Raw genomic sequence first — 15,633 nt, forward strand, 5'->3', positions numbered from 1 at the left:
TAAAACTATTACCTAACTAGCTTATCACACTATAGCATTACACAGTTATAGGATGCACCACAGAGACTACCGGGCTACATTTTTCCCAAAGGTGTATATCACAGAGAATGACATCAGCAGCCTTGTCAAAGTAGGGCATTTTAATTGCAGTGAGTGTGACCTGCCTAATAAGCATTGCTCCCTACACAAACAGAGACACACACAAAGTTGCCATGTCTGGGATTAGAACTCCTACTTAACTAGATTGTCAAACTACAGCATTGCACAGTTATAGGACGCACCACAGAGATTACTGGGCTACACTTTTCCCAAAGGTGTATATCACAGTGAATGACATCAGCAGCCTTGCCAAAGCAGGGCATTTGAATTGTCGTGAGTGTGACTAGCCTAAAAAGCATTGCTCCCTACACATACAGAAACACACACACACACACACACACACACACACACACACACACACACACACACACACACACACACACAGTTGCCATTTTTGGGATTAAAACTCTTACCTAACAATTTGTCACACTGCAACATTACGCAGTTTTAGAACACGCCACAGAGATTACTGGGCTACCTTATTCCCAAAGGTGTATTTCAAAGTGGATGACATCAGCAGGCTTGTCATAGTAGAGCTATGGGGAGGGCAGTGTGTGTGCTTGGGCCATAACCCATTCATATAGAGGTTGACACACCACATGCAGGCACATGCATGGCTGTATTCCACAGGTACGCGTATACAACTGCTAAATGACTACTGCCTTGTACAGTCAGGTTGCACAGCTAGCACTTGCACCACATAGTCTGTAATGCTGATGGATACCATTGGCTAATTTCTACAGTGAGTGACATTTACAACTCGTGTGGTTGTAGCTATCTGGCTTTATGCTGGGTGGGGCAGGCCTCATGATGGTTGGCTCTTTGTCACAGTCACTCTCGTCCACACATACTATATATGTCTACTTTTGGCATATTATAGTGTGTTGTCCTTGGCTACATGTCTGTATTCCTATCCAATGTGTGTGCAAAGCATGACTGGTTCATACTGAGGAGTGTATGCACTAACATCTGCAACTTTCAGATATGTATGGACCACTGTTGTTTGGCGACATGGGCTTTATTTCTCTGTGTGTGTGAGCATGCCCAGTATGCCCTTCTGTATTGAATTTGTGGATCCATTTCAGGTAGTTTGTACTCCAGTGCAGACCTTTGTGTTGTACACCTACAGGCAGCAAACTGTTTCTGCAAGGTATCCATAGATCATTTGGCAATATGGGGCCATACTGTGCAAGGGATAGTGTGTACTGTAGTTGATTTTGTCTGTGCTGCTTCTGCTACATGGTACTGGTGTTAGCAGAGATATTCAGATATGTGTATTGTTATACACTGTGATACTTTATGTCCTTAAGTACTGTCAGGTGGGCATTCTTGCTCACAGTGATGTCCTGGGGAAGAAGGGTGAATGCAGCTGTGTCTGCTTTTGTGGGTATATGCCTACATATTCATGGGCAGTTATGCCATTCTGGAGAGGGCTGCAGACACTCACTGCTGGGTTTGTGTATCCAGTTTAGCACCTTGGTACAGTGATGGTAGACAATCCCATACTTGTATATCCATCGACATGACAGTATGGCCTTATCTTGCTGTGGTAATACCTCACAGCTGTACAGATTCACACAGGTTACCCAGAGGCAAGGGTCATATGTCAGGACATTACCCCTATTGTGGTGTACGGGCAGGTTTGTAGCCACCCATTTATGTGTTTGCAGTCAGGGATAGTGTGTGCACACAGCTGTGTGCCGGACCCTCCACATTCCATGCTGCCCATGCTCCCACCCCCACCCCCATATTATTCTGTCCTCTTCCATACATTATGCATACATTCTCTGATACTTTCCCTAAGGTTATCACCTCATCACAGCTGTGTTTTGGTGTTGGTCCACAGTTCATGCAGTGGGACATGGTGGACATGTTACTGTGGTTAGTCCACATGGCCTTCCATCTGGCTTATGTGGAGTGTGTATTTGAGTATCAGTGACATAACATGCATTGGCAGTATGTGTGAGACACAGGCCTTTGGCAGAGGTCTGTAGGCCATTTGGTGGTGATGTGGGCCAGATGTGGCAGGCCATTGCATTCTGTCAGTCCTACAGTCCCAGATCGCCATACAGTATATTCCCATGGAGTGACAAGGTAGGTGTGCTAGGTGTTCATGCCAGTACTTTCTATCAGTATTGATCAGGTGGTGTGGATGCTGACAGGGTGCTACCTACAACTAGAGACACACTTGCATGGGACACCTGCACTGCATGCTCCATTCTTTTGCTATTGCCATATACAGGTGGTGGTCATATTGTTCCTATTCCCAACAGCAGGGATACGACCAGAGAGGTACCTGTGGGTGGTGTTTGGGTGAGCTGGATGCATGTGTGCTATGGACACTACTTGCATCTGACTCACAGATATGCATGGGGCATTCCAGTTATGCTGGCATGTGCAGGTACATCAGCTGTTTCCCAATACATCAGTCTTATCACCTTTGTGATCTGCAAGTGTTCGGGCAGACAACACTGGTATTCCCTACTACAGGCCCAGATAATGTGATGCATACCTGTATGTACAATTCCAAGGGTGTGCCCATTTCACAGTTACACATTATATAATGTATGTCTGGGGTACTTTCCCCTGTGTACTGAATGAATATCTAGCCGAACAGCCATGCCATGTCACTCTTTCAGATGGTGACGCATATTACCACCATACATTTATGATGACTTACTGCTAGCATGTGTTATACTGGAGGGAATTGTCTTTGGCACTGCAGTTGTGAGGACTTGGCCCTGTCATTGGCAGCAGTGGGCAGTGGCCACCAGGTCAAACCTCAACATGTATACATACTGACCACTCTCATACGATATGTAACACACACCAACCTAACACACACACACATACCTGCATATTGTACAAATCCGACAATCAATCCTGCAACCTTGGTTATCTCTGGTCATCTGTGCTCCACTGGTATTATACATACACATACATGTACTAGATGTCTACATCGGATTGGGGGCACACCAGACTGTTACTACATTTCTAAATAGGATTGGGGGCACACCTGACTGTTACTAAATTTCTAAATAGGATTGGGGGCACACCTGACTGTTACTACATTTCTACTTAGGATTGGGGGACACACCTGACTCTTTCTACATTTCTACACAGGATTGGGGGGCAGACCTGACTGTTTCTACATTTATACACAGGATTGGGGGGACACACCTGACTGTTTCTACATTTCTACACAGGACTGGGGGGCACACCTGACTGTTTCTACATTTATTTACAGGATTGGGGGGCACATCTGACTGTTTCTACATTTCTACACAGGATTGGGGGAGGGGGCACACCTGACTGTTTCTACATTTATACACATTACTGGGGGGCACACCTGACTGTTTCTACATTTCTACACAGGATTGGGGAGGGGGCACACCTGACTTTTTCTACATTTATACAGAGGATTGGGGGGCACACCTGACTGTTATTACGTGTCTACATAGGCTATGGGGGGCACACCTGACTATTTCCACATTGCTACACAGGATTGGGGGGCACATCTGACTGTTACTACATTTCTACATAGGATTGGGGGGCACACCTGACTGTTACTACATGTCTACATGGGATATGGGGTTGCACACCTGACTGTTTCAACATTGTTACACAGGATTGTGGGGCATACCTGACACTTGTACACATTTGCTATGACTGTACTGGTATGCCAGGTACTCCATTTAATTCTGTTTTCTAACTTATCATGCTGCCTAGTGACATATCAGTGTACTACAGGTCTTATGTTTGATTGACCTGCATTTTAGTTTCTGACTTCCTGCCCTTCAGAACTAACATCCCACTGCCTGACTTGATGTAGTCTGTCTGTGTAGGCCTGGGGGGAGCTTACCCATAGGCATCATTCAGAGGCCATTTGTTTGTGTTTGTCTACACCTGTCCTGCTGGCTGTGACTGTTGCTGGGTATGTGAACCTCCCTGACTGGCATGTGTGTGTCATATGGACACACGTGGCCCAGCACATTTCCTGCAGTGGGTTTTTTCATCATGTGTAGTACTGGCTACTATGGTGACACCAGTATTTGCTAAAGATCTCATGCTGCCACTATAGGTGTCTACTATCTTCTGGCATACCATTCAGCCACCTGATTCCCTTGCATGCTCACATCCATACCATAGATACAGGTAACAACACATACTACTACATGTGGCAATTGGTAAGTTGAGCAACTTACCTTGAGGGTGTGCCAGTATTGAGGGTAGTATGTGGGAAATGCCAATGTTTGATAAGGAATCTTGTTTCATTAGTGCAAAATGTGAAGAAAAATAATGGAATTCATCACTGAACTTTATTTAGTTCTTTCTTTCTTTTTTATTTCTTTACTTTGTTTACTGGGGTATTATACTGATCACAGTAGACCATTTACAGGCACACATCACTGGATGAAAAAATTTATTTGGTTTGCCTTCTTGTACATAAACAGGCTCCATGTATATGCACAGCTCTCAGCACTCTGGACAGTACTGAGTGTGGAAAATTCACCTGCTGTCTAGCATTCCCTGTCGCACAAGGTGTAAGTGCAGTGAGTTTACAGTCATAAGATAGATGAGCCAGTTTCAAATCCAGCACACTCTACCTTCTAAGAAGGGTGTCTCACTTTAATTTTTCACAAAACTTTGATTATAAAGTACTACATACCAACAGCTAAAGTTAGCAGGTTGATTGACAGAAAGGTATCATTACTGCTTGCATGCACATACTTTTGCAGGTATCATATATATCATGTGTGTTACTGGTTTAGCATGATAATGATGATTATGTAATAAAAATGCAGTTGCATATCTCTGATGGTCACAATAGCTTATTGGCAGTCATCTACATCCCTCCCATAACCAAAGTATAACTGTAAAACATAATGTATTGACCATGGTTAGCAACACTTCTTTTGTGGTAGTGTGGAATAATCACCTATGTGGAAAAGTATGCATTTCCTTTTCCATAGGTTTGAATCCCACAATGTGTAAATTAATTTTAACAGGGTGTAAGTCCCCACAAAATATGTACCAAGTTATCCCATTGATCCCTCTAAAGTCATAGTTTAAAGCCAAGTCATTTAGCATTTTAGTGTTGACCAGTGGACAAAGTGTAACTTGGTGTAGCAGCCATAAATCAATGTCAAATGTCACATCATCATTGCTGTTTCATTAACTTTCTTCCTATGTGTTTTGCAATGTTTATCTTTGCTTATCATCATGCAAATGCAGTTGCCATGGTTGTGCATGCTTGCGTTCTGGTCATAAAATATATCACAGACTGGCTGGAAATCATTGCAACTGTTGGTGGAGAACCTTTGCAGACATGGCAGGAGATGGGAAGGATTTGTTAAATTCAGGGCACATAAGTGGTGTGTGGAGAGTCAAAAATATTTGGTGCACTCCTGAAGTGCTACAGCTATAGGTCAATGCATGGTGTCTATACTGGGTCTCAGTACAAGACTGGTGTTTGGAACAGCCTAGCCAAGGCTGCCTCTAGTGCGACTAGCATACTATGCACTATGGAGCAGTATAGGCAATGCTACAGTGATCTAAAGAGACACAAGCAGGCACAACTCAATAAGTGGCTGGATGAGTTTTGAACTGCTGACACCCCCCCCAGTTGTGTAAGTATACAGATCAAGCAACTTTAAATGATATGGAATGCTGCAGATAGCCAAAACTGGTATGCATAGTGCTATCATGCCTCTTCTATAATTTGTTTTTTTTACAGCTACAGAGGAAATCTTTGTGAACAGGTATGCACATGCAGAGAGGTAAGGGGTATGTCTGCAACACAACTGACTCTGATTGTAATAAATGTATTGTGGTTCCACAGATCAGTATCAAGTTCAGCATGCATATCTTAACTGTAACAGCAAGCATGCATGCTTTCTTTTGTAGTTCTTGGTAGTTGTATTAGGCAAGTGTAATAGTGTATTCAGATGATGTGGGCTCAATTCCCACAAGTAACCTCTAGACTCACATTTAGCAAGTATTTTTAAATTTGAAATGCAGAAATTTTGACGTTAATGCTATTTTCTTTAGTTAACCTGTAGTATCTTTAAAAGCATATGTAGAATTTGTGCATATTCCAAGGATTACGTGTAACAATAAACAATAAATTTGGATTGTGAAAGTTCTATAGCTACTATAATAAGAAAAGAACATTTATTGTAGTAAAGCATGAATTTGATGTTTCACGGTTCTAATATTCTATTTTCTTTTTTGTCTCACCCCCCACCTCTTACCTTTCTCTCTCTCTTTTTTTGTGGGTTACCTGGAATCACGCCATTATGATGTCATGCCTTTCTACCAACAAACCAAATGCTTTTCAGCACAGGAAAGTGGGCCAGCCACTGTGGCTCAGCCTGTCGACCCTCCACTTGCTGCCCCACCAACACCCAGCACCCCTGGGATGCAACCTTGCAGTACTGCTTCCACAAGCCCTGCACAACCAGGACCATCAACATCAGGTAGCATGGCCCTGGCTGCTGGTGTAGTGGTGCCTTCCAAGATTGCTGGTGGAGATGGGGATTATGTCACCCACCAGGAGCTGCCATGGATGATGCATGATCTAATAGAAAATCACCTTGGTGCCAACATCAGCTGCCTGAAGAGCTTGCTCATTAAAATAGAAAAGACTCCCATGTCAGGCAGTCTCACAGTGGAAATGAGGAAGAGGTCAGTGATATCAGTTCTGAGGGTAAGGATTAGATTCTCACTGTTTCCATGCTTTACAGGCATGCTCCTCCTATGACTCCTACCTATCATCAATCCTGATGTCTCTCAACCTGTGTCCATCACCATCCCTTTGTTTGTCTTTTTTGTACTGCTTATCGACACCTGCTTCCTCACCCACTCTAATTACATAACCCTCACATTCCTATGTCACTTCCCCAACATTCCTCTCTTTTTGAAATCCAAAAAAGGGCCCCGTCCTACAAAAAAAATTTGTACCATACATAGTTCTCCACTTTGCATATTCCCCCAGATTTACTAATTTTCCATGCAGAACTAGCTTAGTCCTGCATGAAAGCGAACATTTAGGAGCAGGATGGCAGCGCACCATGCATATTAATGAAGGTGCGCTGCCTGAGCTCCAAATCTTACATGAAGTGTGTAGGAGTGCAGGAGCATGTCTGAGAGCAGAGCTCTCAGAATATACATGCCCCTGCAATGAAGAACAGCAGAAAGACCAAAATAATAAGCGAGACTGCTTGTAGGTGTCCGCATAGCCCAGGCAACATCTCCCCATGTGTACAACAGCAATAGTAAATACAAACAAAATAAACATACTATTTTTATTTTATGAATCCAATTAAATCTGCTGCGCAGATTTGCCCCTCGCTTAGTTATGGTTAATGCAGCTTAAATGGATGAAGGGGATAACAAGGAAGATATAGGCAAATGCAGCAGTATAGTGGGCAGAGCGTTTACCTTACGAGCAGGCGTACCCGGTTCGAGTCCCACTATAGCACATTCCATTTTCCATGTCAAATCACATTATGACCAATATTTTAGTTGCATAACCTACTAAATAACATACATTTGTGAACTGGAGTATTACATTAAATGCAGATGTGAGGTGTCAGTGTCATAATGTTGCAAAGTCCACAGATAATCATATTTGCCCCCTACAGTATATGTACACAGGAATTATGGATACAAATGGAAGGTAAAATGTGTAATGAATGATAACGTCATACAGCTTCCAAATCCTCCACGTTCCCAAGAATCATTAGACGTTACTGTCTAAATTAGTGCAGTGGTAAGCGGGAGTAAGCACTAGTAAGCAAGTGTAAGCACTATTAAGCAGTAGTAGGTGGAAGTAAGCATATGTAAGCACTAGTAAGCAGGTTTAAGCCTGTTTGCATGAGAGGTAAGCAATACGCACACAGGTTAAGCAATATTGCAGCTAACTCTCTGTAAGCATCATTAACCAGAGGTTAGCGGTGCTTATCCTCATTCAAACTCGCTCAAACCCGCTTACAATTGCTTAAAAGTACCTTAATCACTCTGTATCCAATGGCCCTTGTTCTTCCCAGCAACAAAATAAACAGGCTTGCAGGTCTTGAACCCAAACCCCTTTACACTATAGTTACAGTAGGTAGCCACCAAGCCATGATTGTAGTACATAAGAGTGAGGTATCACCAAACAAGCCCTCACTATAGTAAAATCAAACTGAACGTGTGAAAAGAATCAGTATACAGTCATATGTTCTGTAACCTACTACATAACAGACATATGTGAACTGGAGTACTGAAGTACGCCCAGATGTGAGGTGTAAATGTAATAGAGTGTTGAAGTCCCTTACTAAGCACAAGGACCTCGTATAGTGTACGTACACATGAATCATGGATACCAGACATATATATATATATATATATATATATATATATATATATATATATATATATATATATAAAAGCTGTAATGAATAATAAATCAATGCCAAAAAGCAAATATAATGTTTGTCTTTGTCTTTTCGGCTTTTCCCGGTTAGGGGTCGCCACAGTGGAACTCCGGTCCGCTAATGATTGACAATAGATTTTTATGGTGCTGAGTTGCCAGCCTGACGCCCAACTTTCAGTGAAGGCACACCCATTCATGCATGTCTTTCGGAGGCCACTCAACTGCGGGGGAGGACATGCAGACTCCACACAGTAGGCACTCCAGCCAAGAATCGAAAAGGAAAACCTCTTGCTGTGAGGCAAAGTACAGTTGTGCACACTGACCATAAATGTAGATGTTCGAGTGTCTTCACTGTTGCAGTCATGACTGTAGGGTTCTCCCCTGCCGGCAGGCAGTCCTCGGTCGGCCAGAATCCCAATGTTTGGGTCCGGCGTCGGCTGCTCAGCCATGCTCCCTGACGTCAGAGCGCCAGGAGTACAAAGCTGACAGCCCACGCCATGTTCTCCAGTTTTTCTTGCCCTAGATGTCAGGTGTTCCAAAATGAGTAAGATCCCATACCCTTTGCAAAAACACCTCAGAAGTAGGGTGAAGAAGGGAGCCACACAAAAGAAAAAATAAGAGGGGACAGGAGGGAGGGTAACCCAGACTGCAACAGTGAAGACACTCGAACATCTACATTTATAGTAAGTGTACACAACTGTACTATGTTCATCGTGTTTCACTGTCGCAGTCATGACTGTAGGGTTGAATCCCAAAGCAGAAAAAAAGGGAGGTGGTCATAAAGTAGATGGGATGGCTAAAAGGCCCTGCAAGACTGCATAAGCAAAGCCTGCTCTAGACTTAGAGTAGAGAGGTAGATTGTAGTGCTTAGAAAAAGTATGCACTGAACTCCAAGTTGCAGCTTCCAAAATGTCTTTGGTTGGAACTCCCCTGAGGAAGGCAGCTGAAGTGGCAGCAGCTCTGGTAGAGTGAGTCCTTATACTCCCTGGGATTTGCTTTCCATGGTGTGAATAGCAAAATCTGATTCCATGAGCAATCCATTTAGAAATGGTTTGTTTTGAAATGGCTTTACCTTGGGAACTTGAAGCATAAGAAACAAACGGTTGCTCTGATTTCCTGATGTCCTTGGTTCTGTGTAGGTAAAAACGTAGTTGTCTGTTTACATCCAAGGAATGCAAGATCCTTTCCCCCTTATTTTGAGGAGTGGGAAAAAAAGTTGGCAAATGAATAGTTTGATTTAAAGCCACTTTGGAAACCACCTTAGGCATGAAAGTAAGATTAGTCCTTAAAGACACCCTGTCTTGATGAAAAATAATATAAGGTTCCACAGCCATGAGAGCTTGCAACTCCGAAACTCTCCTGGCAGAGGTCAGAGCTAACAGGATGGCTGTCTTCCAAGATAAAAACTTGATGTCAGATGTGGCAGCAGGCTCAAAAGGAGGTAAGGTGAGTTTTTCCAAAACATAGTTGAGATCCCAAGCAGGAATGGGTGGAGATCTAGGGGGGCTTAAGTTCTTAGCTCCTCTGAGAAACTGTCTCATGAGCTGGTGGGAAAAGATTGGAGGGTCTGTATTATAATGAGCAGAAATAGCAAAGGCATGTATTTTTATGGAAGAGAAATAGAGACCCTTATGTAAGAGGTCTGTCAGGTAAAGTAAAATCAGAGGAATGTTAGGAATAAGAGGATATGAATCCTGAGCCTGCATCCAGGAGCAAAATCTTTTCCATTTTCCTGCATAAGATTTTCTAGTGCTAGGACGTCTGGCTTCAAAAACGACATCCATAACCTGCTTGGGTAGGAGAGAATGAATCATAGACCCTGGATTAACCAGGCCGCCAGGCTGAGAGTTTTGACATGGGAGTGCAGAACCTGACCCTGGAGTTGGGACAGAAGGTTCGGAGTCTGTGGTAAAACCCAAGGGGGCTCCAGAGAAAGGTTTTTCAGAGTTGGGTACCAAAACTGTCGAGGCCAATTTGGGGCCAGCAAGATTATCATCTTGGGCTTGTCCTGTTTGATCTTTAATAACACCCGTGTAAGAAGAGGTAGAGGCGGGAAGGCATACCTAGAGAGGTTTATCCAACTTAATGATAGTGCATCCACTTTCCAAGCTAGTTTGTGGAATGTCCTGGTGCAAAAAATCTGTAGTTGATGATTGAGGTGGGATGCAAAGAGGTCTATGTGAGGACATCCCCAGACTGCTGTAATCATCTTGAATATTTCGGTGTCCAGCATCCATTCGTGTGGGTCTGACAGGTTTCTGCTCAGACTGTCTGCCAGGAAGTTTTGCTTCCCTGATAGAAACTGAGCTTGAAGGTCCAGTTTGCAAGCTAGAGCTGTGTTCCATAGATTCATGGCTAGTCTGCAAAGGGGATAGGAATGAGATCCCCCTTGCTTGTTTATGTACCACATAACTGTGGTGTTGTCTGTCCTGGTTGTAGAAGATTCCTGAAGGCCAACAGAGTGTTCTGAACGGCTAACATTTCCTTTAAATTGATATGCAGGTGCTTCTGATCCTTTGTCCAAAGGCCTTGAAAATGGGCTCCCCATGCATAATCTGAGGCATCCGTGGTTAGTATCTGAGTGGCTGGAGGCAGACTGAAGGGTTTTCCTTTGTTTAGAGTACATGCCTTGGACCACCAAAGGAATTCCTTTTGAAGACAAGGCAGGACAGTGATCTGTATGTCTAAACTGTGGCAATGCTAAGACCATACACTTTTTAGGTACCACTGTATTTTCCTCATATGTAGTCTTGCATATGGTACAAGAAGGATGCAGGAGGCCATGTAACCCAAAGCCTGCAGGAATTTCCTTGCAGATAGCTGAGTTAATGTTGCCAAGGTTTTGAAAGTTGAAGCCAGCTGTAATTGTTTTTCGTATGTCAGAAATGCCATCTGGGTTGTTGTGTTTAGAAGAGCACTCAGAAAAGTTATCTGTTGTGAGGGTGTCAAATTTGACTTTTTTATGTTTACAGTGAATCCCAGGAACTTGAGAAGATTCTGAACAAATTCCAGATGCTTGAGTAAGACATCTTTGCTGTCTGCCTGAATAAGACAGTCGTCCAGATAAGGGTAAATTTGAATTCCCTTGAGTCTGCAATAAGCTACTACTGGAGCCAGGAATTTGGTGAAGACCCTGGGTGCAGTAGACAATCCAAAGGGCAGCGCAGAGAATTGATAGTGCCTCAATCCGGCCTTGAACCTGAGGTATTTTCTGCATTCCTGCCTGATGGGAATGTGTAAATATGCCTCCTTTAAATCCAAAGTTACCCTCCATGCATTTTTGGTCAGCATTGGAAGTAGCTGCTGTAGAGTAAGCATCTTGAATTTTGGTATCTTGAGAAAAGTGTTCAAGACTGACAGATCCAGAATGGGTCTCCATGAATTTTGCTTTCTGGGGACTAGAAAGAGCCTTGAGTAAAAACCTTGTCCCATCTCTGAAAGTGGAACCAGTTCTATGGCTTTCATAGCCAAGAAAGCTTCCACCTGGTTTAAGGCCTCTAACCATTGATGTTTTGGGAGATCTGGCCATCCGCTTGGTCTTGGTAGGGTATGAGAATGGAATTTGTAACCTCTTGAAACCACATCCAGAACCCACTTGTCTTGGGTTATATGAGTCCAATTTAGGTGAAAAAGGGAAAGTTTTCCTCCGAGCGGCTTCCAGGCAAGAAGTTCCTGCAGCCCAACAGAGGGAGTCATTGAGTCTGTTTTCTATGAGCTTGCGACCTGTCCTCTCCCCCGCTAGGGGTGGAAGCAGTCCACTGTCTTGGTCTATAAGAGGCTTGCGTTTGAGGCCTTCCTCGGGAGCATCTGTATCTACCCCTCTGAGGCCTGTCTGAATTGGGAAAGGACCAATTTTTTGTAGGCCAATTCCTACTAAATCTGGGTGGCTGTACTTGTACGAAATCTTTAACCATTTGCATGGATTTTGCCTTGTCCTCCATCTTCTTTATCACCTCTTCAGCTTTAGATCCAAACAAAACATTATGCTGAACAGGAGCATCCAATAATTTAGCTTTTACTTGATCTGGCAAGTTTTGTTCCTTTAACCACGCATGCCTTCTAATGACTGTGCCAGAGACAGCAGCCCTACAAGAAGCCTCCAAGGCATCATATCCACAGTGTAAACCATGCTTCCCAACTTGTTCAGTGGCATGCATTAAGTCATGTAATTCCTTATCATCTGCACAGGCGGAAATGGAAGTTAGCTTTTGTTTTAAAACAGACAGAAGAAATTGCTGGTATTTCAGCATATGAAACTGACAGTTTAAAGCCCTAAAAGGGGTGTCCAACCTTTTGGCTTGCCGGGGCCACATTGAGTGAACAGAAAATGTCTTGGGGCCATAAAATATATCATATAGTTAACTCTTTCGTTGCCACGGGAGACCAAAGTCGACCTCCTGGCTGTACTGTAGGTACATTCGAACAATTAATAAATGTAATAAATGCCTAATATTTGCCTTAAAATTCTAATTCTCATTCTGATTTTAATTCTCTAATCTAACAGTTACATCTTAGTTAATATATAGATTTTTTTTTACAAATAAACATTCACTACAGCACTAGCATTTGTCACTGGGAAAACCACTCCAGCAGTCCATCTACATACAATGTCAACATTAGCAGTCCTACAATACTATAATCCACAAAAATAAGCCAAACAATTTGCAATAAGATAAAGAATTCACATTACTGACTTAATAAAACAATTCTGAATAAGCTACAAGAGGGTCTCACCCAAACAAATGACTGGTGCCAGAAACATGGTCTCAAGCTAAATGCCAAAAAAATGCACAAACATCCCCTTTGAGAAGAGTGATGTCCCCACAAATGATCACATTAATAACAATGTTGTAAGCACACAATCAGTCGTGAGGTGCTTGGGCACCCAGGTTGATAGAAACCTGACTTTTGACCACCACGTTGTCTCCATTGTAAGGAAAGCTTTTTACATGGCCCACCTCAATTAGTAAGGGTATCTCATCCAGGGACAAGGAGGTCATAACATCCCTGTATTCTTCCTTTACAAGAGCAATTATTGAGTGCAGCACCCCTTTTGGCACGTGCCTCAGCAAAACACCATGCCAAAAGAAAGACTACAACCATTTCTGACAAAAAAAGGTCAAAGGACTGAGTTCACTTAGTTATCCAAACAGACTAAAAAGCGTCTTGCTTTCCTCTGTCTCTCACTGGCCCCTATAAATTTCATCACTGGCTTGCTTTTCAGGCTAAGAAAGATCCTGCCTTTAGAGACTTTCTCCACCTCAGAAATACTGGTTATATTTAAAACACTCACTACAAAGACCACAGCCTTCACTGCAACATAAACAAGCCACTTTGTATGGACAGGTTCTTGACACAAAAACTTTCAACTTCTGTAAAAAGCTCCTCTCATTATCAAACAATGTAGTTCAACAACAACACTACAACTGGATGGATAGCCATGAATATACTCCTTAAGTAAGCAGCATAGCCTTCATCAAACCGGAAGGATAATCCACATACTAAGTTTTCCTAGCTGGATGGCTAAGATCTAATATTGGTTACTCAAGTCTACTTGTCTAAGAAGAGGGGCCTATTTAACTAAGAATTCCATTTGCAAAAATATATTCAGTAAACATATTAAATCTCTCCCTCTTATATGCACACATACACACACACACACACACACACACTCGTGCGCACACACACACAAACACACACAGAAAAGGAGCCCCTACTTGTAAAATAGGCAACCTCAGTAATCACATGACACAGTCTCCCTGATTGAAATTGTCTGGAAGTCAAAATATCTGAAAAAAAATCATAATAGAGATGGATTCATCCATGCAATTTCCCACCACCAAAAGGACCATCAATAAATCAGCAAACAACTGCTCAGCAAAAATTAAATCAATAAAAAATCTATAAACTCTCTAAGATCATACTACATACTGGAGTAAACATATAACTTCCCTCCAGTCTAAAGCCATTTGACATTCAGACATTTTAATTTGTGTTGAAGTTATTCACAGACTGACCATTTACTAAGCTGTAATGCTGACCATCACTTTTGAAAAAAACAAATTCCCACACTTTGTCAATAGCTCAAAGTGAAGAAAGGATTACTTTTTTTATTTATTATGTATTTATTTAATTTTGGAAAACATCGTTATAACTGTTAAATTGATCACACATCCAGAAACACACAAAAGTTATTGTGATAAGTAAACCACAGACTGCTGCAAGAAATCAGTCACAGCACACTATGCTTACGTCCGAACCAATGAAGCATACCTGTCAATTCCAAAAGAATTAAAGTAGCGTAATAAGAAAGCTATTTGCAAGGTTACATGGCAGTTTATATTGGAAATAAGTGGAGATATTAAAAACGCTCTGTTTCTCATAATTATGCTGAAAAGTCTTCCAAGGTAAATACAACCTTCTGATTTAGCATGGAACCATACCTCTCAAACTTAGAGCAAGAATTCTGGACAAAGCAAAAAATAAAATTGGGACACAGGCCCAAAAGTAGTTATGCATCACAGACACCATTGAAACAAGTGTAGCTGCAAACATTATACATCACGTATAATGTTTCTATCCCATTATTGTCAGTTAAGCATTATATGGCTCATTCAATTCTGCCTTCTTTTAGAACAAATAAAAACATACTTTGAAATGACAAATTCATTAAAATAATAAACACATTGGCTCCACATCCTGCAACTTCCTACCTGCAAACAACCACAGAGCTTTCACTGAAACTAGGTCTGCTTACTTACACAGAATGACACCTCTCCCTAATTAAGTCTAATGGTACATAATCTACCAGGATCTAGACTACCCGAAATAAATTAAATTATGGCCTGTAAATTGCAAGTGCACTTTGTTTAATTAAACTACATTTCAAAGCCCACTTGCTGTATTTTTTCAGTAACATCCCAATATCCATTTCCAGGTCACTTTACAAGGCATTGGCAGTGGTAGATTTAGCATCCTCCAGATCCCTGCAGGACCACATTCATACTGCTAACATTGTCCATTAAATGTAAATATCCATCCACTGTAAAAGGCAAGAAGCTGTGTCTTAAAAAATCTATTTTTGGCATTCCTAGTACCCAAGTATCAGGTTTTGA

This window comes from Protopterus annectens, chromosome 5.part0 (assembly GCF_019279795.1).
Source record: "Protopterus annectens isolate FY-2018-M chromosome 5.part0, PAN1.0, whole genome shotgun sequence".
Lineage (NCBI taxonomy): Eukaryota > Metazoa > Chordata > Ceratodontiformes > Protopteridae > Protopterus > Protopterus annectens.